Source organism: Eschrichtius robustus, chromosome 3 (genome assembly GCF_028021215.1).
Source record: "Eschrichtius robustus isolate mEscRob2 chromosome 3, mEscRob2.pri, whole genome shotgun sequence".
In the NCBI taxonomy this organism is placed as follows: Eukaryota; Metazoa; Chordata; class Mammalia; order Artiodactyla; family Eschrichtiidae; genus Eschrichtius; species Eschrichtius robustus.
In genome coordinates, this window is record NC_090826.1 from 44228717 (window position 1) to 44254009 (window position 25293).

Sequence of the window (25293 nt, forward strand, 5' to 3'; positions counted from 1 at the left end):
ATTTTTGACACATCTGATCAGTCACAGCACCTTCTCCATACACTGCACAAATCTTTTTTTGCATTTCAGTTGTGTTTTTACCTTTCTTGAAAATAACAAAGCATTATATGCCAAAAATGTTGCTTTTTTCTTTCACCTTCAACATTAAAATGGCTACACAAAAATTCACCAATTTTGATAAGTTTTTTTAAAGGCACACTAATATGACAGCTGTCACAATACAATCTAACAAAATTGTTTCAAATGAAGTTAAAGACAACGAAGGACTACTAGAGCCATCTTATGGAAAAAACCGAACGAATTTTTTGGCCAATTCAAAAATGAATTAGACTCTCCAATTAAAGGCAGAGATTGGAAAACTGGATTAAAAAACACATGATCCATCTATCATATTACCTACAAGAGATTCACTTTAGATACAAAGAAGCAAAGAGGTTGAAAATACAGGCTGGAAAAAGATATCAAGAGAGAACTGAGTTGGCTATATAATTGTCAGAAAAAAATATACTTTAAGTCAAAAACGGTTACAAGAGACAAAGAAGAGCATTATATACTGATAAAAAGTTTAGTCCAACAAGAATATGTAACAATTATAAACATATATATACCTAATAACAGAGCCCCAAAAATAGGAAACAAAAATTAACAAAATTGAAAAGAGAAATAGATAATTCTATAATAATAGCTGGATCCCTATCAAATTACCCATGACATTTTTCACCGAACTAGAATAATCCTAAAATTCATATGGAACCATAAAAGACCCAGAACTGCCAAAGCAATCCTGAAGAAAAAGAACAAAGCAGGAGGCATAACCATCCCAGACTTCAGGCAATACTACAAAGCTACAGTAATCAAAACAGCATGGCACTGGCACAACAACAGACATATGGATCAATGGAACAAAATAGAGAACCCAGAAATAAACCCATACACCTATGGTCAATTAATTGTCAACAAAGGAGGCAAGAATATACAATGAGAAAAAGACAGTCTCTTCAGCAACTGGTGTTGGGAAAGTTGGACAGCCACATGTAAATCAATGAACTTAGAACACACTCTCTCACCATACACACAAAAAAAACTCAAAATGGTTTAAAGACTTAAACATTAGACATCACACCATAAAACTCCTAGAAGAAAACATAGATAAAACATTCTCTGACATAAACTGTACCAATGTTTTCTTAGGTCAGTCTCCCATGGCAATAGAAATAAAAACGAAAATAAACAAATGGGACCTAATCAAATTTACAAGCTTTTGCACAGCAAAGGAAATCATAAACAAAACAAAAAGACAACCTACAGAATGGGAGAAAATATTTGCAAACCATGAGACTGACAAGGGCTTAATTTCCAAAATATACAAACAGCTCATACAACTCAACAACAAAAACAACCCAATCGAAAAATGGGCAGAAGATCTAAAGAGACATTTCTCCCAAGAAGACATACAGATGGCCAAGAGACACATGAAAAGATGCTCAACATCACTAATTATTAGATAAATGTAAATCAAAACTACAGTGAGGTACCACTTCACACCAGTCAAAATGGCCATCATCAAAAAGTCTACAAATAACAAATGCTGGAGTGGGTGTGGAGAAAAGGGAACCCCCCTACACTGTTGGTGGGACTATAAGTTGGTGCAGCCACAATAGAGAACAGTATGGAGGTTCCTCAGAAAACTAAAAACAGAGCTACCATAAGATCCAGCAATCCCACTCTGGGTCATATATCTGGACAAAACTACAATTCGAAAAGATACATGAATCCTATGTTAATAGCAGCACTATACACAATGCCCCCCCTCAAGACATGGAAACAACCTTAATGACCATCAACAGATGAATGGATAAAGAAGACATGGTACATACATACAATGGAATATTACTCAGCCATAAAAAAGAACATAATGCCATTTGCAGCAACATAGATGGACCCAGAGATTGTCATACTGAGTGAAGTAAGTCAGACACAGAAAGACATCTATCATATGATATCGCTTATATGTGGAATCTAAAAAAAAGGAGTATAAATAAATTTATTTACAAAACAGAAGTAGAGTCACAAATGTAGAAAACAAACTTATGGTTACCAGGAGATAAGGGGGGAAGGGATAAGTTGGGAGATTGGGACTGACATATACACACTACTATATATAAAACAGATAACTAATAAGAACCTGCTATATAGCACAGGGAACTCTACTCAATACTTTGTAATGGCCTATATGGGAAAAGAATCTTAAAAAAAAAAAAAGAGTGGATATATGTATATGTATAACTGATTCACTTTGCTGTACACCTGAAACTAACACAACATTGTAAATCAACTCTACTCCAATAAAAATTTTAAAAAAACAAAAAAAGATGTGGTACATACATACAGTGGAATACTACTCAGCCATAAAAAAAGAACGAAATAATGCCATTTGCAGCAACATGGACGCAACTAGAGATTATCATACTAAGTGAAGTAAGTCAGAAAGAGAAAAACAAATACCATATGATATCACTTATATGTGGAATCTAAAGTATGACACAATGAACCTATCTATGAAGCAGAAACAGACACACAGACATAGAGAACAGACTTGTGGTTGCCAAGGGGGAGGGAGTGGGGAGGGGGGATGGACTGGGGTTTGGGGTTAGTAGATGCAAACTATTACATACAGAATGAATGGAAAACAAGGTCCTACTGTATAGCACAGAAAACTATATTCAAAGTCCTGCGATAAACCACAATGGAAAAGAATATTAAACAGAATGTATACATATATTATATACATTATATAAAATATATATGTATCTGAGTCACTTTGCTGTACGGCAGAAATTAACACAACATTGTAAATCAACTACACTTCAATTAAATAAATAAATAAATAAAATAGTTGGAGACTTCAATACCTTTCTTTCAATAACGGTTAGAGCAACCAGACAGAAAACCAATAAGGAAATAGAGGACTTGAATAACACTATACACCAATGAGACCTAACAGATAAATCCAGAAGACTCAACCCAACATCAGCAGAATACATATTCCTCTCAAGTACACATGGAACATTCTCAAGGATAGACCATTACGTTAGGCCACAAAACAAGTCTTAATAAATTTAAAAAGACTGAAATCATACAAATTATCTTTCTTATCACAATAGACGGAAACTGGAAATCAAATCAATAACAGGAAAAAAACTGGAAAATTCACAAATATGTGAAAATTAAACAATGCACACAAACAACCAATGGGTCAAAGAAGAAATCACAAGGGCAATCGGAAAATACCTTGAGACAAATGAAAACAATGTACTTTTTTAAGCAATGTATTATTTTAACACAATTTTGTAAATGGAGACAAAAGGATATTTGATATAATTTTTTAAAATAAGGATTATAAAAGAATACTATGAACAACTGTACATCAACAAATTGGATAACCTAGATGGAACGGACAAAGTCCTACAAACACACAAATTACCAAAACTGAGTCAAGAACAAATATAAAATATGAATACACCTACAGCAAATAAGTAGATTGAATCAGTAATCAAAAACCCCTCAACAAAAAAAGCTCAGAATCAAAAGGCTATACTGGAGAAGCTCACTCAACATGTAAAGAATTAATACCAATCCTTCTCAAACACTTCCAAAAAATTGAAAAGGAGGGAACACTTCCTAACTCATTCTATGAGGCCAGCATTACTCTGATACTCTGAATATATATGCAAAAAATCATCAACAAAGTACTAGCAAACCAAATTCAGCAGCATATTAAAAGGGTTATACACCATGACCAAATGAGATTTATCTTCAGAATGTAAGGGTGATTGAACATATGAATTATCAATCAATGTGATAAACCACATTAATAGACTGAAGGAAAAGAAAAATATGTGATCATCTCAACTGATGCAGAAGAAAGCATTTGGCAAAATCCAGCACCTTTTCATGATAAAAACACTCAATAAACTAGTAATAGAAAGGAACTTCCTCAACATGATAAAGGCCATCTACAAAAAAAAAAAAAAAAAACACCCAAAACGAAAACAAAAACACACAGCTAACATCATACTCATCAGTGAAAGACTTAAAAAAATTTCCCCTAAGATCCACAATAAGACGAAGATGTCTGCTTTTGCCACTTCTATTTAACACAGTACTAGAAGTTCTAGCCAGAGCAATTAGCCAGGTAAAAGAAATAAAAGGCATCCAAACTGGAAAAGAAAAAGTAAAATTATCTGTTTGCAGATGACATGATCTTAAATGTAACAAAATCCTAAGAATACACACAAAAAAACAGAGCTAATAAACAAATTCAACAAGTTGCAGGATACAGAATCAACACACAGATTTCTTTACAGTAGCAATGAACAATCCATAAAGGAAATTAAAAAAAGGATTCCACTTACAATAGAATCAAAAAGAATAAAATACTTAAGAATAAATTTAACCAAGGAGGCAAAAAAATTTTTACCCTGAAAACATTACACTACAAAACATTACTGAAAGAAATTAAATACTTAAGTAAATGCAGCGACATCCCATGTTCATAGATTCCTTCCAGTCTACTTTCCCTACCTACCTCTTTCTTGCTCTTCCCTTTTCAGACTTTGGTCACTGCCTATGGGTAACTAAGGAATCAGGAAGTATTTTAAGTTCATATGACCTACAGCCGAAGGGAGTAGAACATTCGAAAACACACCTTTTACAATGTTTATCATTCACTTTAAAAGAATTAAGTACTCCACCCCTTGCTTATTGTAATCAATATCAAGAGTCCCCAAAACTATTTAGTCTGCTTTCCCAGTGCTGCCAAAAGCTGGAGACTGGGCAGAATTCATAAACTGCAGCCCACTGTGCACTCACCCATTTGTTTCCTTCACTTAAGTCATTGTTAATGACTTATATTGTTAACAATACTGTTAAGATGCCAATACTACCCAAAGTGATCTACAGACTCAATGCAATCACTATCAAAATCACAATGGCATTTTTTGCAGAAACAAAAACCCATCCTAAAAGTCATACGGAATTTCAAAGGACTCTAAATAGGCAAAACAATCTAAAAAAAGGAAAAAATTAGTTGGAAGAGTAACACTTTCTTATTTCAAAACTTACTACACAAAGCTACCATAACCAAAACAGTCTGGTAATGGCATAAAGAAAGACATATATCAATGGAACAGAATACAGAGCCCATAAATAAACCCTCACATACATGGTCATTCAATCTGACAACAGTGCTAAGAGTACTGAATGGGGGAAAGGACAGTCTTTTCAATAAATGGTGCTGGAAAACTGAACACACTTGTTCAAAAGAATGAAGCTGGACCCTGACCTTACACCAGTTGCAAAAATTAACTCAAAATGGATCAAATAAGACAAGACACTAATTGTAAAAGCAGCAGACAGGGAAAAAACTCAAATGACCACTTGAGTCTTTTGAAAAACTATAGAAAAACTGTCATAAAACAATAAAATATATTACCATACAGATGTAAACTAGACTGAGGAAATCTCTATTCTGTTATGGAGTGATAGTGAAGATACACTGTTAAGTGAAAAAAAGTAATATACACAGGCATGTGTAGTAAGCTAATTTTTTGTAAGAAAGAAGAGAATATATATACCTATATTTTCAGAAATAAACAATGTAAGGATAAAAACAAAAACAAAAGAACAAAGACCTAAATTTAATATCTATACTAAAACTATACCTTATACTCTAAACTACACAAACACACACATAAATATAACTGCATAAAAACTATAAATCTTCATGACCTCGGATTTGGCAACAGTTTCTTAAATATGACATCAAAAGCACAGATGACAAAAGAAAAAAATAGATAAATTGGTCTTCATCAAATTTAAAATTTCATCCTTGACATCCACCTTGACAATGATTTTTTTGGATTTGATACCAAAAGCAAAGGCAACCAAAGCAAAAAAACAAAAAACCAAGTGGGAATCCTCATGCAACTGCTGGTGGGAATAAAATGACGCAGTTGATGCAGGAAACAGTTTGGAAGTTCCTCAAAAAGTTAAACATGGAATTGCCATATGATCCAGCAATTCTACTCGTAGGCATATATCCAAAAGACTGAAAATAGGGACTCAAACAGATATTTGTACACCATGTTCACTGCAGCATTATTCACAATGGCCAAAAGGTAGACGCAACCAAGCATCTATCAACAGATGAATGGATAAACAAAATGTGGGATACACACAATGGAATATTACTCGGCCATTTAAAGTAAGGAAACTCTGACACATGCTACAACATGGATTAACCTTGAGGACATCATGCTAAATGAAATAAGTCACTCACAAAATGGCAGATATTGTATGATTCAATTATATAAGATATTGAGAATTGGTAAATTCATAGGGATAGGAAGTAGAACAGAAGTTATCAGGGGCTAGCGGGAGAGGGGAATGGGAAGTCATTGCTTAATGGGTACAGAGTTTCTGTTTGGGATGATAAAAAAGTTTTGGAAATAAATAGTGGCGATGGTTACACAACATTGTGAATGTACTAATGCCATTGAATTGTACACTTAAAAAGGTTAAAACGATAAATTTAATGTGATGTATACTTTACCACAATAAAAAAACTTTTAACTCAAAAAATTTAATCGAAATAATCTGTATTAAGCTTATATAAAGTATCACAAACCTCAAATTTTAAATGTCAATCATTCTCTAAAATAGCTAAAGTTTTAAAAAAAACATAACTTTTTATATGGGTAAATCAACTGACAAGAGTTTTTATGATCAAAGCCAAGTAGAACTGTGCCCCCTTCTCTCAAATCCAGTTTTGTAAATAAATGGGATTTCCAAACTAAATTACCTAGATCCTCATCTAAAGCCCAATTAGCTAGGTTTTCTGGATTACTCAAGCCTTTTCCTTCTGTGTTCATCTGGTAAAGCTTTTTTGGCCACTGGTCAAAGAAGTTTAAGTCATGCTTCTTTTCACAAGCAATTTGTTGATTAAAACAGCCTGAGGTTGCCAACTGTTTTTTGGGCTTTTTTCTAATGAGATATGGAGATCATCTGGATCCCCTAATTATCCAAGCTACACTTTCCTCTTTTTCCTTATAAACAAATAATCAAGAACAAGCTCTATCTATATGAAGAGTTCTGTGATGCAAGATTCACTAGAAAGTTCTTGATTCTTCCAGTATCAGGCAGCTCTTTGGTATTTATGTATAACAATGTAGCTAACACTTTTTAAGTGTTACTTGTTTGTTGGGGAGACAAAGTTTGTCCCATAGTTCCAAAAATTGTGATATGTAACTGTGCTGGTCCTACAACGCTTGTGCTTCTAACACCACACTCATTTTGAAATTTCATATACTGTATCCCTTGGAATGGGCCAGGTTATGCTGCAATAACAACCTCTACAACTCAATGTTTATCACAACATAAATTGATTTAACAACTCATACAAAATCCTCTGTGAATTAAGGTGATTCTCTAAGGCAGCTGTCCTTTATGCATTGGCTCAGCATTCCAAGCTGCTTTAATCTTATGTTACCTCCCATATTAGCAAAACAGAGGGAAAAGGAATAGCACTGGTCACCTTTGCTCACATTTCATTTACCAAAAAAAGCCACATGGGTGCACCTAACTTCAAGGCAATAAGGAACACAACCCTCAGAATGCCTCAAAATAAAGGAGCAGTAACAAGGCTTATCACATTAGTACAAGATGAAATAAGGCAGTCTCTTTGTCTCGACCCATGTTACTATTTCCCTCCAACCCTTTTGTTCAGGGCTAATTTCATGGTCATGTGATCTGTGCAGTTACACAGGGCTCCATGCTCAGAAAGACGCTGTGCTTGGTTTAAAGATCTCCTGTCACCAACTTGAAATTCTTAATAATTTTATCTTTGAATTTGTGTTTTGTAGTGAAGTCTAATAGGACAATGGAACATGCACAGGAGCAGGAGATATACGCAAAATGTATACCTTGCCATTTGTTTCCACCTCATTCTCATATAGCTTTGGTGATGCCCTGTGAACACAGAATATCGGTGGATCCATGATGTGTGGGGAGTTCAGCAAGACTCAGTGTGAATATTAAGTAAGCATGTTGTCTACAACTAAGTAAGCAAGGGTACTAACAGCCCAAGAAGCCACATTTTGTTTGAACCATAACTTGCTTCAAACACAGAGGAAAGGCAATGGAATTCTAAGAAACATGAATGATCAAAAAGCCTATCATGTCTTTTCTTACTCATGTTACTTCCCTGAATTAACCAACCACTTATGCTAAAAGTGACAACACAGAAGGAAAGGGAAAGATAGAGCAAGCCACAGTTCCTTTTCCTTTCAGTCCTGCCAAATCAAAGGTAAAGACTGTTGGTAGAATGTGCAAGTATAAGAAATGAAATAAAAACAGCAAGTAAGTTTTGTGCAGTGTTTTCCCTGTTCTGGTAAGAATGAAATATATATGTACAAGCTATGAAATACTAGCAATTCCACATAAGAGTTAAATAATCATATATTTGCATTTAAAACTGGCATTGCACAATACAAAGTTGAACAGTAAAATTCATGCTTAATTAACAATTTCAATTGTTCTTTATGTACAATGACATTAAAAAGAAAATAAACACAACAAGCTGAGAGAAAGATCAAAGAAGAAAAAAACTTTGTTTTAGTAACTTTAACAGCACTTTTTTTCCTGCGTTTTGAACTAGAGACCCTGCATTTTTATTTTGCACTGGCCCTGCAAATTATGTAGCTGCGCTTTTATTTGCTCAGGTAAACAAATATAAATCAGGAATCAGTTTTAACAAAGATAATTTTCAACATTCACATATAAGGTGCTCAGTTAAAAGCTGGGGATACAAAGATAAATAATAGGCTCATGTCTAAAAGGGGAGACAGTCATATAAACAAATAATGACAATATTATGTGACACATGCTAAGGAAACCCTGAGGAAAGAGCCTAAGAAAAAGCCTTCTACATGGAGATAATATTGAGCTGAGAAAGAATTTCTCACTTAAGAGAAGGAGTAAGAAGGAGTAAGACAAGATTTGTATGTACTAGACAAAATATATTTCTAAAACTCTGACAAGTTTTTTAGGATGTAAAATAGCATGCATAATGATGAATACAGGAGATGAACTGGGAATGTAAATTGTTGGTACACATATTTGCATACCAACTCAAGTTTAGACTTTAACAAAGAGAAGCCATAGATGATAAGCAGAAGAGTAGCACAATTTCTGCTTTAGATTAACTTCTGCAGAACAGGAAGACAGAGAAGAGAGGAAAAGGAGATGTCACTGAAGTAAACAAGAGTAGTTATCAATAATAGTAAAAAGTATTAAGAGGTTATTTAGGGCCTTAACACAAGCAATTTTAGTGGGATAGTGGAGAGGGAAAAGTTGTGTTAAAGTTAAATGGGTTTCTTCCCAGAAGATGCTTCAATATCCTAATAAGCACTGTAAGTCTCTAAGAGTGAGATCTAATTTGCAACATTTCCCAGATTCATTTGACTAAAGAAACATTTTTTGCCAGGACCACCTATCAGTATCTCAAAGGACTGTGAGGAACACAAGTTTTATAACATTGTTCTATGAAACAGAAGGCCAACACTGACTGAGAAAGGCAGAGGGCAGTAGAGGGCTTAAGGCCAGGGTAAAACAATACTAAATGTGAGAAACAGGAAAGAAATCTGACTAAAATACCACCCAGCTGTGTTAAAGACCTAACTACATATATAACACACCAGTCTACTAGTTTATACAATTTACAGATATTTAAATTCATACTGGGTAGAGGATTGACAGAATGAATAATTCAATAGAGTAAGCGAACACAACAGTAATGGTACTGGTGAGGAGGAAGGATAAAGCCCAAAAGAGGTTATATACAAAGAGATTAGGGATAGATGAGAAAACTAAAGAAATGAGAAAGATGCACATATAGATATTAAGGAGATTTTGGTCAGAAGTAGAACCATTATTGAACCATATGAGTAGGTGTGTCAAGGAAAGTAGAGCTGAATACCACTGGAATACAGAAATCAAGGAAAAATAAAGTTAAGATGTTAGGTAACCTTCAGTATTATGCTTCCAACTGCCTGATATGATATCAAGAATTATACCAAAGTATCAGTGAACATAAGCGAGTGACATAGAGGTTCCTAGATTGAAATAACAAAGTCAGGTAAGAAACAGCCAGTAGGGCACCAGTCTTTTTTTTTTTTGAATTTTTGAATTTTATTTATTTTTTTATACAGCAGGTTCTATTAGTCATCAGTTTTATACACATCAGTGTATACATGTCAATCCCAATCGCCCAATTCATCACACCACCACCCGAACCCCCCAGTCGCTTTCCCCCCTTGGCAGTAGGGCACCAGTCTTAGAAGAAGAAGAATTTTAGCGGAGAATAGAAGAATAAACAGACACTATATAGAAAAACATGGGTCTGGTTTTCTGGCTTTGAGGAAGGACGTGTGAAGGGAACAAGATACAAACCCCCTTAGAGGGTTCAGAATAATGGTTCTCAATCATTTTTCTAACCCATCTGAGAAAGAGAATACACGGCCAACAGAAATAAAGAGGAACACAAGAATGGGGGGTGGGAGAGGGTAGCTGTGAGTGGTTTAAAAGACCTTCCAAAGTGATTATGAAACACCTTCCTAAGGAGGTGTACCTCTAATATAATGAAAATCACTGGTTTAAAACTGGTACTATCACAGAAAGCTTAAATACAAGTTCCAAACACAAACTAACAAATTTTTACCTGTATGACACAATTCAAGACACTGTCTCATAACAATACCATAAGTTCCTACAAAAAGTCCTGGAGCCCTTACAAATTTTTCAGTTTAAAAAAAAGATTTGTTTAAATAGACATTCCTCCAAAGAACACGTACAGATGGCCAAGAAGCACATGAAAAGCTGCTCAACATCACTAATTATTAGAGAAAAGCAAATCACAACTACAATGAGGTATCACCTCACACCAGTTAGAATGGGCAGCATCAGAAAATCTACAAACAACAAATGCTGGAGAGGGTGTGGAGAAAAGGGAACCCTCTTGCCCTGTTGGTGGGAATGTAAATTGATACAGCCACTATGGAGAACAGTATGGAGGTTCCTTAAAAAACTAAAAATAGAATGACCATATGACCCAGCAATCCCATTACTGGGCATATACCCAGAGAAAACCATAATTCAAAAAGACACATGCACCCCAATGTACACTGCAGCACTACTTACAACAGCCAGGTCACAGAAGCAACCTAAATGCCCATCGACAGATGAATGGATAAAGAAAATGTGGTACATATACACAATGGAATATTACTCAGCCATAAAAAGGAACGAAATTGGATCATTCGTAGAGACGTGGATGGATCTAGAGACTGTCATACAAAATAAGTCAGAAAAAGAAAAACAAATATCGTATATTAACGCATATATGTGGAACCTAGAAAAATGGTACAGATGAACCAGTTTGCAGGGCAGAAATAGAGACACAGATGTAGAGAACAAATGTATGGACACCAAGGGGGGAAAGTGGCGGGGGGGGATGGTGGTGTGATGAATTGGGAGACTGGGATTGACCTATATACACTAATATGCATAGAATAGATAACTAATAAGAACCTGCTGTATAAAAAATAAAATAAAATTTTAAAAAAACAGGTTTGTTTTGAAGATACAGTATCAGCTAATATACGCCTAACATGCCCATTCATTTATCTTTTCACATCTGTAAAGTTAACAGTCTTGCAGTATTTCCACTTTATATATTAATGAGGTACACTGAGTGTATGACTTGCCTAAAATGACACAAATGGGATTGGTTTATGACAAGAAAGAAGAGACATATTTTTTGGTTCAATGCTTAGGCACTAAGGTATGTCCTTAGCCTAAACCAGCAGTTCTCAAACTTTTTGACCTCAGGATGCATTTATACTCTTAAAAATTAACAAGAATCCCAAGAACTTTTGTTTTTGTGAGTTATAGCTATTGACACTTACATCATTAGATATTAAAACTGAAAAATTTTTCAAATACAAGAATACACTATTAACTCATTCTATGAGGCCAGTATTGCCTCAATACCAAAACCAGACAACGACGTTACAAGAAAACTATACACCAATGTGCCTTATGAATACAGATGCAAAATCCTCAACAAAATACTAGCAAACCAAATCCAGCAACAAAAAGTTATACACCAGGGCTTCCCTGGTGGCGCAGTGGTTGAGAATCTGCCTGCCAATGCAGGGGACACGGGTTCGAGCCCTGGGCTGGGAGGATCCCACATGCCGCGGAGCAACTAGGCCCGTGAGCCACAGCTGCTGAGCCTGCGCGTCTGGAGCCTGTGCTCCGCAACAAGAGAGGCCGCGATAGTGAAGAGGCCCGTGCACCGCGATGAAGAGTGGCCCCCACTTGCCGCAACTGAAGGAAGCCCTCGCACAGAAACGAAGACCCAACACAGCCAAAAATAAATAAATAAATAAAAGAACCTTCCCTAAAATTAAAAAAAAAAAAGTTATACACCAGGATCAAGTGTATTCTATCCCAGGAATGCAAGGTTGGTTCAATATGAAAATCAATCAATGTAATACACCATACTAATAAAATAAAGGACAAACACCACACAGTCATCTCAAGTGACACAAAAAAAGCATTTGATAAAATCTAACGCCCTTTTACAATAAAAACACTCAGCAAATTAGGAATCAAAAGAAACTTTCCTCAATCTGACAAAAAACCCACGTGTGACATCATACTTAATGGTGAAAGACTAAACGTTTTCTCCCTTAAGAACAGAAACAAGGATATGTTGTCTTCACTTTTTTTTTTACATTTATCTATCTATTTATTTATTTATTTTGGCCGCGTGGCTTGCAAGTTCTTAGTTCCCTGACCAGGGATTGAACGCAGGCCGCAGAAGTGAAAGCACCGAGTCCTAACCACTGGACCTCCAGGGAATTCCCTGTTGTCTTCACTTCTCTTCGACACTGTACCAGCCAGGGCAATTAGGCAAGAAAAAGAAATAAAAAGCATCCAGACTGGAAAGGAAGAAGTAAAACTATCTATATTTGCAGATGACATGATCCCATATATACAAAATCCTAAGGAATCCTCAAAAAAACTGTTAGAGCTAATAAATTAGTCCAGCAACATTACCATCCAAGATCAATAAACAAAAATCAATTGTATTTCTATATACTAGCAATGAACAGTCTGAAAGTGAAGAAAACAATTCCATTTACAATTGGTACTGTAAATTATATCTCAAAGAAAAAGAAAAAGAAGAATACACTATTACACATTCCAATACCATCAAAGTAGTAACAAAAGAAGTACAAGATTTTCTTCAGAAATTGACAAGTGGATCCTAAAATGCACACGGAAATGCAAGGGACTCAGGAACAGCCAAAACAATCTTGAAAAAGAAAAGTTAAGTTGGAGAACTCACAACTTCAACTTCGATTTCCCAATTTCAAAACCTTCTACAAAGCTACAGTAATCAAGACTGGGTGGTGGGACTTCCCTGGCGGTGCAGTGGTTAAGAATCCTCCTGCCAATGCAGGGGACACGGGTTTGAGCCCTGGTCCAGGAAGATCCCACATGCCACGGAGCAAATAAGCCCATGCGCCACAACTACTGAGCCTGCGCTCTAGAGCCCACAAGCCACAACTACTGAGCCGTGTGCCACAACTACTGAAGCCCTCGCGCCTAGAGTCTGTGCTCCACAACAAGAGATGCCACCGCAACGAGAAGCCCGCGCACCACAAGGAAGAGGAGCCCCCACTCACCACAAATAGAGAAAGCCCGCGCACAGCAACGAAGACCCAACGCAGCCAAAAAGAAATAAATAAATAAATAGAAGAAAAAAGACTGGGTGGTACTGGCATAAGGACAGACATACAAATCAATGGAGAATCCAGAATCAATTGAGAAGCCAGAAATAAACAGAGACATTTATGGTCAATTGATTTTCAACAATGACACCAAGATCATTCAACAAGGGAAAGAATAGTCTTGTCAATAAATGGTGCTGGGACAATTGGATAGCCACATGCAAAAGTATGAAGTTGGACCTCTGCCTCACAACACATTCAAAAATTAACTAAAAATGGATCAAAGACCTAAATGTAAAAGCTAAAACTATAAAACTTAGAAAAAAACACAGGTGTAGATCTTTATAATTTTGGCTTATATTTCTTAGATATGACTCCCAAAGCGCAAGAAGAAATAGATAAATAGGACTTTATCAAAATCTAAAACTTGGGTGCTTAAAAAAACATACTCAAGAAAATGAAAAGAATTAAATGTCAGTTCCTCAAAAACTAAACATAGATTTACCACATGATCCAGCAATTCCACTTCTGGGTATATTTCCAAAGAACAGAAAGCAGGGACTCAAACAGATATTTGTACACCCACATCCACAGCAGCAGTATTCACAATAGCCAAAAGGCAGAAGCAACCAAAGTGTCTATCAACGGATGAATGGATAAACAAAATATGGTATATAAATACAAGAAAACATTATTCAGCCTTAAAAAGGAAGGAAATTCCGACACATGCTAAAACATGGAAGAACCTTGAAGACACTGTGTTAAATGAAATAAGTCACAAAAGAACAAATATTATATGACTCTAATTACATACAGTAGTCAAATTCATAGAGACAGAAAGTAGAATGATGGTTGCTAGGGGCTGAGGGGAGGAGGGAATAAGGAGTTATTGCTTAAGGGCACAGAGTGTTAGTTTGGGAAAAAGGAAAAAGTTCTGGACATGGATGGTGGTGATGGTTGCACAACACTGTGAATATACACTTAAAAATGGTTAACATGGTAAATTTTATGTTATATATATATTTTGCCAAAATTTTTAAATTTAAAAAAAGAAAATGAAAAGACAACCCACAAAATGGGAGAACATTTTTGCATATCATTTATCTGATAAGGATCTAGTATGCAGACTATATAAAGAACTCTTATAATTCAACAATAAAAATAATCCAATTTTTTTTAATGAACAAAGGATTTAAATAGACGTTTCTCCAAGTAAGATATACAAATAGCCAACAGACACATGAAGAGATGCTTAACATCATTAGTCATTAGGGAACTGCAAATCAAAATCACAATGAGATACCACTTCACCAGCTAGGATGGCTATAATTTAAAAGATGGACAATAACAAGTGTTGGTGAGGATGTGGAGAAATTAGAACCCTCGTACATTACTAGCGAAAATATAAGATGGTGCAGCCTCTCAGGAAAATAGTTTTGGCAGTTCCTCCATAAAGTTAAACATAAATGTATCAGAACACTCAGCAATTCCACTCCTGGGTATATATCCAAGAGAAATGAAAACATACATCCTCACAAAAACTTTTACATGAATGTTCAAAGAAACATTATTCGTAATAGCCAAAAAGTGGAAATAACCCAAATGTCTATCAAATGATGAATGGATAAACAAAATGTGGTATCTCTATAGAATACATTCCACAGAATGTAGTATTATTCAGCCATAAAAAGGAATGAAGTGCTAATACATGATGTATTATGGACGAACCTTGAAAACGTTATGCTTAGTGAAAGAAGCCAGGCACAAAAAGCCACATGTTATATGACTCTATTCACATGAAATATTCAGAATAGGCAATTCCAAAGACAGAAAGAGACAGAAAGCAGTTTAGTGGTTGCCAAAAGCTTGAGGTGGGGGGGATGCAGGGTGATTGCTAATGGGCACAGGGTTTCTTTTGGTAAGATGAAAATGTTCTGGAATTAAACAGTAGTGATGATTACATAACCTTACGAATATACACTAAACTGCATGCTTTTTTTTTTTTTTTTTTTGGTCATGCAACACAGCATATGGGATCTTAGTTCCCCAACCAGGGATCAAACCCGTGTCCCCTGCATTGGAAGCACGGAGTCTTAACCACCAGACTGCCAGGGAAGTCCCTGAACTGCATGCTTTAAAAAGGTGAGTTTTGGGCTTCCCTGGTGGCGCAGTGGTTGAGAGTCTGCCTGCCAATGCAGAGGACACGGGTTTGAGCCCTGGTCTGGGAGGATCCCACATGCTGCGGAGCGACTAGGCCCGTGAGCCACAGTTGCTGAGCCTGCGCGTCTGGAGCCTGTGCTCCACAACAGGGGAGGCCGCGATAGTGAGAGGTCCGCGCACCGCGATGAAGAGTGGCCCCCGCTTGCCGCAACTAGAGAAAGCCCTCGCACAGAAACGAAGACCCAACACAGCCATAAATAAATAAATAAAGAAATAAAAAGATGAGTTTTATGGTACTGTAAATTATATCTCAAAGAAAAAGAAAAAAAGAATACACTATTACACATTCCAGTACCATCAAAGTAATAATGTTTTCACATGTATCTATCACTGTACATTCCAGATGAGAAAATGAAAGGGGAAAAGGTAAATATCTTCTTAATATTACTATGACAACAGTTACAACTCAGAGACCCCCAAAAGGTCCCCAAACATAGTTTGAATACCGCTGACCTAAACTAACCCTCAGCACAAGACTGGAGCTATTTGTAGTTAATGACCAATCAATTTTAATGTTAATTAAATTATTTAAACTACAGTGTACAGCTGAGACTGACAAAATGCAATCAGATTTCATTATCATCTAAATTAATACTTTATGTTCTTAACAAAACATTTTTTGACAACCTATGCGACTATACTGAATTTAACATCCTCTGCATACTAAATTTTGACAACCTAAGCTTGAGGTGCAACATAGTATAGTGGTTAAGAGCTCTAACTCTAGACTCAGACATCCTGAGTTCAAATCCTGGCTCAGCAGCAAACTAGCTCTGAGATCTTAGCCAAAGTATCTAGTTTTTCTGCAGCTACTTTCCTCACCTATAAATACTGATAATATAAAAGTTGTTGCGAGGACCGGTGAATACTTCTAAGATCTTTAGCAATAAATTAACACATAGTAACTATGCAGTAAGTTACCTATTATCATTGTAAATCAAATACCCATTTAAAAAGACCAGATTATTGTGTGCCTTACAAAATACCTAATTTTTGAAAATACAGATTGCTTTGTATAAAGATCAGTAGGACTTTGCTCATCTTTACTGATGAACACCGAGCTTGTATGAATCCTGCCTCTGCTTTCCAGACCACATTCCCCAATGCCCTATGCTATTGCTTTCCAATGGTAAACTAGAAAGCAGTCAACCAACCCAAGCCAAGGAGTGAAAACACTTCCTGTGTAATGATAACAAGGTGATTTCTCCCAGAGGTATTTTTACCTCAAAAGACTCCTCTAAGAAATTAAACATTCTTAGACAATAAGACTTGGATCACAGGATCCTCAAAGAACCAGTCTGGACTACAGCAACTAGAGAGAGGAGAAGAGAGCAGCATGCAAAAGATGGCTTGACTATCCAATGAAAACAAGGGTAAATCTATTGATGGAGAAGCCAAGGAGAAAGAAATACTAAAATAGGAATCAAAAACCATAATTTTAATTACAGCTCAACCACTATCCCACTTGGTGATCTCACTTTACAAGATAAAAATCCAAAGGTCTTCATTTAACATACACAATAATCTTCACAATCTGCCAGGTACTTCAAACCATTTCTCTCACCACTCTATCCATAATTCAATTCATACCACACTGAATTTCTCACTCTCCCCTAAACACCAAGCCCTATTACAACTTATCACCTTCACACACATTATTCCTTTACTTTGGAATGGCCTCCAGTCTATCCCCTTCTCCATCTGGAAAACTCCTACTCATCCCTCAAGAGCCAGCTTCTTCCCTCCGAACTCCCATAATCTAGTGTGTTGCAATTTATCTGTACGTATTATATGACTGAGTTCCCTGAAGCAAGAGATTGTCTTCAATAATTTTATATCTCTAAAACCTAGCAATGTCTAGCATAAAGTACAAATGCAAATGTTTGAAGAAATAAATGATTAAATGATGAATGAACGAGCAACCTTAGGCAGTTTCTCCTATAAAATTGGGAGAACACTTGATACAACTGAGAAGCAACATGACATATATAATAGGAAGAACACACAGAGCTGCTTTCAATCTTTCTAACTCTATGATCTTATGCAAATTAACCTCTGAGTCAGAGAGTCCTCATTTATAAAACAGGTTTCATAGGGTTGTTACACTAAACAAGTGAATAAAAATACATAAACATGGCTAGCACAATGCCTGAAACAAAACAGGTAAAACTTAGTTTAGTGTAAAAAAATTCTAATTTACTTAGTTCAGTGTAATTAATCTTAATTCCTCTAAGAAGAAAAAAGTCTATATATCCTGCTTTACTCCCCTTGCCTATTTGTCTTTCTAGAACTGTTCTTTTTTAGAACATATTTCTATCTGCAGTAACAATCAACTGAATTCAAGCATTTGTAGTTTACGTTAGGAAGTAACACATCTCACTGAATTTGTTATATCAAAATGGTCTTTTTTTTTTAAGGGTAAACAAAATTTACTGGCATCAGCATTTACAGGTAAGTCTTACTTATAGTTTCTCTGAAACCAGAAACTTACTGCAGAAATAAAATTCATACACCTTTGTCTACCCAAAGATCCTGATTTGACATTATATGAAGAACACAACATAACTAATCCTGCTTATTGTGCATGTCAAGGTTAACTTTGAGGTCAAAAAGAGTTATCCAATTACTCTTACTAAAATGACTCTATTCTGAGAACTAATAAAAATTCTCTTTAAACAGCTTTTTATTAATCAGACATTTATAATTACAAATAAAAATTTTTATTTTAAAAGGTCTGAAATTATAATGTAGACACTATACTGTTCCAGCTACATTAACTAAAAATAAATGTAATTCTAGATGTGATTTAGGATTTACAATATTGAACTAAACTTATGTGCATCATAACATCTTGTTAGTTTATCTGTATTACTAACAACTTGACCTAGGACAATGAAAAGACTTTAATTTCCTTTCTGTATTTAGATATTTGCTAGACTTAAAACATTAAATGTCAATAACTTTCACTTCCGCTTCTGTATTATTTCAAGGAAGCTTTATTTTTTCATTTTCCACACAAGTCAAATGAAAAATTACAACCAGCAGGAAAATTTATCTAAAATAGCTTTTTTTAAAAGTAACTCTTTTGTTTGTATTAAATATCATCTTTTTAAAGCATAAAGCAACTTAAAATTCTTATCTTCCCCAAAGTATACGGTTTTTAAGAAGCACTCTTTAAAATTTGTTTATACAAGGATCATAGTACACTAGACACTAGTGAATTCATTAATTATCTTAAGCACAGTTTTCTAAATGAATCAATATTTCATAATTTTATAAGTTGTGACTAATCAGTACTAGGATGCAATGTAGTGAAGCAATTTCTAAGGAGACATACAAGCGTTCTGAGCCTAAAAAAAATTTCAGCGTACATTTTACTCATATACAGAACACGCTGACTGATAGTAACAACAACAAAAAAAAACTTTTTAAAAAAACCATCCTACAATTCACCACCTTGATATGGCATTCTCTCTAAATTATCATAAGCAGTTGCGATTATCCAATTTTATTAGCTAATAGTTCTCATTATTTTAAAAACAGAAAAAGGATATGTTCCGTTTCACCAAGTGTTACACATTTCGCTACTACAAGACTGGATGGGGGGGGCGATCTTTGGAAACAAAAGGTAACCTGATCCGCTCCAGCTAATTATTAAATGCATGCCAACAATACACAATTCGAATTGCACTTCTGGACACTAAGGAGATCACAAAAGGGAGTAGAACGTCAAATGTGTAAGGAACTACTTTTGTATAAAAAATATATCGAAACGAAGAAACATGGTATACCGAAACTAAGATCTCGCGCAAGGTACAAAATTCATCTTATTAAAAATCTGATAATCTTCTAAAAAGAAAGTATTTAATCAACGTTGTTAAAATAACAGTAATTCACCACATTCAGGTACAACTTTAAATCCCGATGATATCTTTCTTTCAGGTCTAAATATATCATTCTTTTGCAATCCGTATACCAAAAGGACCTGAAACCTCTCGCGGAGGCGTACATCACACTCGGCGAGTGCTGTCTGTTTACAAATACGAATCTCAGTTTCCCACGTCAAAAGCGTTCATTACCACCATTCGACCGGGGGGCGGGGGAGAGAGAAGGCGGGCGAGCAAGAAGCGATATCCTCACAGACACCTCTACGTTCTCTCCTCCCTACAAGGGCGAGCCCGGAAAAAAATGTTTATTATGTATTATATGCGTGTTTGTGTATTTACGTGTTATATACATACGTCTATATCTAAGCAGGGGTGAAAGAAAAGGCACACATGACAAGGAATCATACTGGACCCCAGAAAATGTTCACTCCTATCCCGTTAACTCAAAATCCGCTGCCCGGGTCTACAGGTTTCAGCTCGGGGGCCGAGTGCCCCAGCCTCGCTGTGGAGTTCGGCCCCAAAGCTCCCCGATGCCCTCCTCAGGAAGCCCAGGCCGCCGCCCCTACCTCCCTTATCTCTGCCTTCCCCTGGGACACCCGAAGCGCATTCCGGCAAAGAAAGAAGTGTCAGGCCCCAAGAGGGCGGCTGACACGCGCTCGGGCCGGGCCCGCGACACCTGCGAGCCACGGCACCTGAGGGCGAAGAGGGGGCCGCCCGGCCTGCCCCGAGCACACCCCCTTGGGCGCCGGGTGCTGCGCCGCGGCCGGAACCTCCGTACCTGCGAGGCCCGCGAGCTACAGGCGCGCGCGGCGCCTCCTCATCTCAGTGGCTCCCGCTCCCCCTCCGCCTCCCGCTGCCGCCGTCACTGCCGCCGCCGCTGGAGGCCAGGACACGACGAGCTCAGGGTTCCACCGCCATGTCCGCCGCGCCGCGAACTGCATTGTGGGGGGGAAGGGATGGGGAGGGGAGGAGAGAGGGGGAGAGAAAGAGGAGGACCCGCTGAGGGGAGGGGGCCGAGGGAGAAGGGGAGCCGGGGGAGAGGGGGAGGGGAGAGAGGGACGGAGCCCCGAATGGAGTCCTGACCCGGGCGGGGGTAGGGAATAGATGCGCAGGAGACCCCGGAGAAGAGGCGCAGAGGGAAGAGTTTGGGGGTGCCCCCTCCCTCCGTTCTGGGGTCCCCTGGGCACTGGTTAAACCGGGGTGGGGGGTAGTAAACACCAATGGGGGAGGGGCTACATTCAGGGCCTTGTGGTAGAGACGGGAAACAATGGGGAGGAGGGAAACAACGCCGAGGTGAGAGGACAGCGCACTCACACTCACGCTGAGAGAAGGGGTGAGCGCGCGAGGACGCTCTTTAGCCCGCGGGGAGGGGGCGGGGCCCTCTAGCGTTGGGGGAAGGTTGAAGTCACAACGGGCTCGCGGGGAGGGGAGGGGCGGGGCCACCGAGCGGGGGTCGCGAAGTCCATCTCCCCCGCTGGGCCCCCATGGGGAGCGGCGCGAGGACGCTGGAGTGCTTGAGAAGGCCGGGGTCGCGGGCACTGCCGCGCCGCTCAGGTCTGCTTCCTGGGCTGTGGACATCCCTACGGAGGCCCCCAAGCGGGGAGAGGGCCCGAAAGCCGTCCTCCAGGGAAAGGAAGCCCCGGCCTTGAACGTGCACCTCTGAGAGCCTGGCTTACGGACATGACCTGGCCCGCGCCTCCGCGGACCCTTGGCGGCTAGAGCGGGCTTCTGAACACCAGCGAGTAGGTAGACAGAGGAATCCTCCCGGGTCGCCCCACCATTCCCCGCCTATTCACTTTGCCACCAGCCCACCGAAGCTGGAATCCTTTTCTTTTAAAATGCAGCCAATTCTGGAGTTAAGGAGCTCGAGAGAAATCACAAGAGTATCCCACCCTCCACCCCGGTAAAAGATTTAAGAAATCATTTATTTAGTTTCACGTGGGTTTGGAATCAACTACCATCCATGAGCCTTCTCCCCCTCTTGCTTTTAATGTAGGTTCCTCCACGTAGTAATTAAAAGTCCCGATCGGAAAGGATGGTTTGGTTAATTTTTTTTAAGATCCCAGCCTTGGAGATTATTCAACCACCCTCTAACCTCAAAGCTGGACAAGTCACACAAGTACAGTCCTTGCATTTGACACATCCTAAGGCAGGAAAAGGATATGATAGGTTGGACGTGAGGGAAAATGCAAAATCTTAAGTCTTTACAAGATGCTGCCTTATAAAATTTCTCATGACGTGACTCAGGGGCTGAGACCTGTAAAAGTTTACAGAAGGCCTCTCTACGGAATCCGTCTTCTTTGCACCCCAGAACTGGATATTTCTTATTTGTTTATTTATGCCTACATGAATCTGAAGCTTGGTGAGAAGGGGCCACAAAGTGCTATTTTACCATTTAATTCTTATAACAGGGAATTCCCTGCCGGTCCAGTGGTTAGAGCTCCGCGCTTCCACTGCAGGGGGCTCGGGTTCCATCCCTGGTCAGGGAACTGGGATCCCAAAAGCGGTGAGGCCAAAAAAATAAATATAATAATCCCATGAGGTGCGTGCTACTGCTCCCATTTATAAATGAGAAAATTAGAGCTCTGAGAATTAAGTATCAATACATTTTACTCCACCTGTCTCATGCCACGGCGCTCCAGTGTAGTGCATACAGTAGTGGATTTGAAATCAAAAGCGCTCTACCTGGCTTCAGCACTTATCAGTTGTTTGACTTTGGCCAAATACACCCTCTGAGTTTCTTTATCTGTAAGTTTTCAACGGCAGAATACCTACTTGACAGAGAGGATGTAAGGAAAGTAGCAGGTCCCAAATTTAAAGCCTGTAGAGACATTAAGATGATACTAACATCTTAGTTGCAGAGGAGAGCATGATAAATTCCACTTGGGTGAGGGTTTAAGGGAAGAGGTAGAAGCTGAACCTTGGAGGTTTGCCTACTATGTGCCGGACACAAGTCTGTGATTCGGAGAACATTTTGTCTGGCGTGTGCAGAAGATAATGAGTCTGAAAACAAAGGCTGGGGCCAGACTGAGAATCCCAGTGCCTCTCTGCTCTTATACCTTCCAGCTAACTCTGTTCTACCACCTTTCCTATTCCTCAAGATCCAGCTCAACTACCTCCTTTATTAAATCATCTTGATCACCACCCCCGCACACATCACTGAATGTGATTCCTCCATTCTCTGAATCCGTACACATTACTTTGAGTCTGACTCCAATAAATTATAAACTTGAGTGCAAATACTTAACATTTGTATTCCTTATAATGCCTACATACTCGTTGAATGGAAAATTTTGGCAACTATACTCTTGCTTATCATCACAATAGAACACGTATAGAGCAAGTATTTCTACGCGAAAAACGAGGGAACTTAGGGTATAAGAGACTTAATTAGTGGCCAGGGTCATACAGTAAGTCACAGGCAGGCCTAGAATACTAGTTCTGTGTTCTTTCCATTGAATCACCAACAGCTTAATGAGAAATTAAATGGTAAATATCTGACAGCTCTGTATAAATACACTAAGGACTTGTATCTGATACTGCTCTGTATATATATACTAAGGACTTATATCTGATACTTGCAAGGAAGACCTCATGATTGTGGTTAAGTCTCCAAATTTAGCCTTCCAGTTCAGAAGTTCGGGGAGCTCAATTTCACCCAAACTCAGGTGAAAATTACTTACAGCAAAAATCTTATTTCATCATATGTAATGAGGAATATAATTGCCCAATGGATCAGTATTCATATTCTATTCTCTTCCTTGGTGATAGGAAAACCCAATCCAAAAATCATCATATTGGATGAAAAGGTGATTTGGTGAGTAAATTAAATCAGAACAAGAAAGGTACCTTAGAGATAAGTCTGCTGAAACCAAGATTTACTGGTAAATCATAAAGGGAACAAATCATAAAGGGCCATGTATGTTATTCAAAAAAACAGGTTTTATCCTGTAGTTAATGGGGAGTTACTGAACATTCATAAGTAAGGGAGAGATATGATCAGATCTGCTAAAGTTTTTTTTCTGAGGCTCCTTTTTTTCTATATACCTGATTTCTTCAAGGAGAGAGACTTCAGTGGTTGGTAACCTTTTTTTTTTAATTAGAAATTCAAGAATTACAACACTGAATTTTTTATTTATTTATTTATTTATTTATTTATTTTTAGCTGTGTTGGGTCTTCGTTTCTGTGCGAGGGCTTTCTCTAGTTGTGGCAAGTGGGGGCCACTCTTCATTGCGGTGCGCGGGCCTTTCAGTGTCACGGCTTCTCTTGTTGCGGAGCACGGGCTCCAGACGCGCAGGCTCAGCAGCTGTGGCTCACGGGCCTAGTTGCTCCGCGGCATGTGAGATCTTCCCAGCCCAGGGCTCGAACCCGTGTCCGCTGCATTGGCAGGCAGATTCTCAACCACTGCACCACCAGGGAAGCCCGGTTGGTAACCTTTTACAGACCCTGGCTGATGATGAGCTCCAGTCAAAAAGAGCCCCATGATGTGGTCCTAACCATGTCTTCTTCACCTGTGTATTCCCAGCACCCAGAACAATTCTGATGCTCAGAAAGTACCTAGAAATTGCTTGTTAACACTCTAAGTTGTCTGTAAAGCAGATGATAAGTTCAAAGTTTAAAATTATTGTGATTCTTAAAAATAGCATGCAATACCAGAGCCTCTAAGGCTCACCTCAAAGATAGTGTAAAGGATCGATTTCTTTTTGTCTTTTTACATTCTTAAAATTAAATAAGCTAAAATATGTTTAAATGCCTATTTCGTAGTAAACATTCAACAAAAATTAATTCCCTTTCTCCTTAAAATCAAGTTTCTTCTCAGCTGCCCCAGTTTGGATTTTATGTGCCCACAGACTCACACTAGCACATGTGAGTACTTGCTACCCATTGATTCCATTTAATTTGTTCTGAGGATTCATTGTGTGGAATTTTTAACTACAGCCATACCCTTTAGTGTACTTCCTTGAAGTGTTAAAAACGGTCTGTTTTTTTTTTCAAGGAGGCTTTTTCTTTAAGGTGAATAAGATCTGAGAGTTAGAAAAGACATTAGAGTTCATATAGTTGGATATATCAAGAACATAGGTACAGGCCAGGAGATGATGCTTTAATTGTAGCCTAGGACCACATTATAAGGGCCATGTATGCCATTTTAAAAAGTGGCCTTTTTGGGCTTCCCTGGTGGCGCAGTGGTTGAGAGTCTGCCTGCCAATGCAGGGCACACGGGTTCAAGCCCTGGTCTGGGAAGATCCCACATGCCGCGGAGCAACTGGGCCCGTGAGCCACAATTGCTGAGCCTGCACGTCTGGAGCCTGTGCTCCGCAACAGGAGA

At 38.2% G+C, this 25293-nt stretch overlaps 1 protein-coding gene across 7 annotated transcripts in view; it reads right to left on the bottom strand.

The window, feature by feature from the left end:
- TUT4 (terminal uridylyl transferase 4) overlaps positions 1–20890 on the bottom strand; it is a 142045-nt gene extending 121155 nt beyond the window's left edge. For all 7 annotated transcript variants that reach the window (XM_068539883.1, XM_068539881.1, XM_068539880.1 and 4 more), the window contains exon 1: positions 20745–20890. The gene's annotated coding sequence lies outside the window, so the exon portion shown is untranslated. The remainder of the gene's footprint in view (positions 1–20744) is intronic.
- Positions 20891–25293: the final 4403 nt, after the last annotated feature.